Source organism: Triticum urartu, chromosome 5A, assembly GCF_056163025.1.
Source record: "Triticum urartu cultivar PI428250 chromosome 5A, HENAU_Tu73, whole genome shotgun sequence".
NCBI classification, from domain to species: Eukaryota; Viridiplantae; Streptophyta; class Magnoliopsida; order Poales; family Poaceae; genus Triticum; species Triticum urartu.
In genome coordinates this window covers 687,247,895-687,251,813 of record NC_141877.1, presented here as the reverse complement: position 1 = coordinate 687,251,813, position 3,919 = coordinate 687,247,895, and positions in this window count along the sequence as shown.

Sequence of the window (3,919 nt, the reverse complement as noted above, 5' to 3'; positions counted from 1 at the left end):
AAGAGTGATTTTCAAAGGAAGACCTGGATAAAGCTGATTACATATTGGGCATCAGGATCTATAGAAATAGATCAAGACGCCTGATGATACTTTCAAAGAATGCACACCTTGACATATTTTTGAAGGAGTTCAAAATAGATCAGTCAAAGAAGGGGTTCTTACCTGAATTGTAAGGTGTGAAGTTGAGTAAGACTCAAAGCTTGACCATGGCAGAAGAAAGAGGAAGGAAAGGTCGTCCCCTATGCTCTTGTCATAGGCTCTATACGGTATGCCATGCTGAGTACAGCACCTGATGTGTGCCTTGCCACATGTCTGGCAAGAGGGTACAAAGGTGATCTAGGAGTAGATCACCAGATAGCGGTCAAAATTATCCTTAGAGGAATAAGGAAATGTTTCTCAGTTATGGAGGTGATAAAGAGTTCGACATAAAGAGTTACGTCGATGCAAGCTTAACACCTATCCGGATAGCTCTGAGTAGAGATATCGAATACGTATAATGGAGCAATAATTTGGAATAGCTCCAAGTGGAATGTGGTAGCAGCATCTACAATATAAAGTTTTGCGAAATACATAGGGATATGAATATGGCAAGACCCGTTGACTACAACCTCTCTCACAAGCATAACATGATCAAACCCAGAACTCTTTGAGTGTTTATCACATAGTGATGTGAACTAGATCATTGAGTCTAGTAGACTCTTGGATGTTGGTCACATGGCGATGTGACCTGTGAGTGTTAATCACATGGCGATGTGAACTAGATTATTGACTCTAGTGCAAGTGGGAGACTGTTGGAAATATGCCCTAGAGGCAATAATAAATTAGTTATTATTATTATATTTCATTCTTCATGATAATCGTTTATTATCCATGCTAGAATTGTATTGATAGGAAACTCAGATACATGTGTGGATACATAGACAACACCATGTCCCTAGTAAGCCTCTAGTTGACTAGCTCGTTGATCAATAGATGGTTACGGTTTCCTGACCATTGACATTGGATGTTGTTGATAACGGGATCACATCATTAGGAGAATGATGTGATGGACAAGACCCAATCCTAAGCCTAGCACAAGATCATGTAGTTCGTTTGCTAAAGCTTTTCTAATGTCAAGTATCATTTCCTTAGACCATGAGATTGTGCAACTCCCGGATACCATAGGAATGCTTTGGGTGTACCAAACGTCACAACGTAACTGGGTGGCTATAAAGGTTCACTACAGGTATCTTCGAAAGTGTCTGTTGGGTTGGCACGAATCGAGACTGGGATTTGTCACTCCGTGTAAACGGAGAGGTATCTCTGGGCCCACTCGGTAGGACATCATCATAATGTGCACAATGTGACCAAGGAGTTGATCACGGGATGATGTGTTACGGAACGAATAAAGAGACTTGCCGGTAACGAGATTGAACAAGGTATCGGGATACCGACGATCGAATCTCGGGCAAGTATCGTACCGGTGGACAAAGGGAATTGTATACGGGATTGATTGAATCCTTGACATCGTGGTTCATCCGATGAGATCATCGTGGAGCATGTGGGAGCCAACAGGGGTATCCAGATCCCGCTGTTGGTTATTGACTGGAGAGTTGTCTCGGCCATGTCTGCATGACTCCTGAGCCCGTAGGGTCTACGCACTTAAGGTTCGATGACGCTAGGGTTATAGGGAATAGATGTATGTGGTTACCGAATGTTGTTCGGAGTCCCGGATGAGATCCCAGACATCACGAGGAGTTCCGGAATGGTCCGGAGGTAAATATTTATATATGGGAAGTCATCATATGGTCACCGGAATAATTCGGGGGTTACCGGTATTGTACCGGGACCACCGGAGGGGTTCCGGGGGTCCACTGGGAGGGTCCACCTGCCCTGGAGGGCCCTATGGGCTGTATGTGGAGAGGGACCAGCCCCTTAGTGGGCTGGATGCCTCCCCCTAGGGCCCATGTGCCTAGGGTTTGGGGAACCCTAAAGGGGGGGCGCCCCCCTTGCCTTGGGGGGCAAGGCAACCCCCCTTGGCCGTCGCCCCTCCTCAGATTGGATCTAAGGGGGCCGGCCCCCCTCTCCCTTGCCCCTATATATATATATATATATATATATGGGGGTTGGGAGGGCAGCCGCACCCAAGTTCTAGCATAGCCCTTCCCCTCTCCCAAGTCCTCCTCTTCTCCTACGGTGCTTGGCGAAGCCCTGCAGGATTACCACGCTCCTCCTTCACCACCATGTCGTCGTGCTGCTGCTGGATGGAGTCTTCCCTAACCTCTCCTTCTCCCCTTGCTGGATCAAGGCGTAGGAGACGTCACCAGGCTGTACGTGTGTTGAACGCGGAGGTGCCGTCCGTTCGGCACTAGGATCATCGGTGATTTGGATCACGACGAGTACGACTCCATCAACCCCGTTCACTTGAACGCTTCCGCTTAGCGATCTACAAGGGTATGTAGATGCACTCCCCTTCCCCTCGTTGCTAGATTACTCCATAGATTGATCTTGGTGATGCGTAGAAAAATTTAAATTTCTGCTACGATCCCCAACAAAAACGGGTGTTTTTATTATGAAAAACAAACCGAGTTCCATACGCCCAACCGGGAGAACCCCTCCTCCCCCAGAGTACCTGAGGGTTTTAGCCCCCCATGGGAACCGTGCCCTTTAGTTTGTGAAGGAGGGGTACACTATTTTGAAACATTGCCGTGGCATGGTTTTTTTGCCATGACATATGTTTTGGCTGCCATGGCAGCATTTTGGCCCTTTGGGAGCTAGTCTAGGCGCAATTTCCATGGATTATGGGCCGTTTTCCTGAACACCTTGTCCACGTTGTTGGTACGTGTACTGGTCCATGTACGGATTGTGGAATCATCTGTGCTTTTGCCCTGTTTTCCATGGAACATGTGCAACTCCGTCCACGACGGGCATCGGGAACTTTTTTGCCCGTGCCCCGTACGGCCCGTTCTGGGTACTTGTACTGGTCCGTGTACAGATCATCGAATCGTCTGTGCTTTTGCCCTGTTTTCCATGGCACGCGTGCTGCTCAGTCCACGACGGGCGTCGGGAACTTTTTTTCCCATGTCCCCATACGGCCCGTTCTGGGTACGTGTACTGGTCCGTGTACGGATCATGGAATCATCTGTGCTTTTGCCATGTTTTCCATGGCATGCGTACAGCTCCGTCCACGACGGGCGTCGGGAACTTTTTTTCCCGTGTCCCCGTATGGCCCGTTCTTGGTACGTGTACTGGTCCGTGTACGGATCATGGTATCGTCTGTGCTTTTGCCCTGTTTTCCATGGCACGCATGCAGCTCCGTCCACGACGGGCGTCGGGAACTTTTTTTCTCGTGTCCCCGTAGGGCCCGTTCTGGGTACGTGTATTGGTCCGTGTACGGATCTTGGAATCGTCTGTGCTTTTGCCCTGTTTTCCATGGCAAGCGTGCAGCTCCGTCCACGACGGGCGTCGGGAACTTTTTCTCCCGTGTCCCCATACGGCCTGTTCTAGGTACGTGTACTGGTCCGTGTACGGATCGTGGAATCGTCTCTGCTTTTGCCCTATTTTCCATGGCACGCGTGCAACTCCGTCCACGACGGGCGTCGGGAACTTTTTTTCCCGTGTCCCCGTACGGCCCGTTCTGGGTACGTGTACTGGTCCGTGTACGGATCATGGAATTTTCTGTGCTTTTGCCATGTTTTCCATGGCACGCGTGCAGCTCCGTCCACGACGGGCGTGGGAACTTTTTTTCCGTGTCCCCGTACGGCCCGTTCTGGGTACGTGTACTGGTCCGTGTACGGATCGTGGAATCGTCTATGCTTTTGCCCTGTTTCCCAGGGCACGCGTGCCGCTTCGTCCACGACGGGCGTCAGGAACTTTTTTTCCCGTGTCCCCGTACGGCCCGTTCTGGTACATGTACTAGTCCGTGTACGGATCGTGGAAT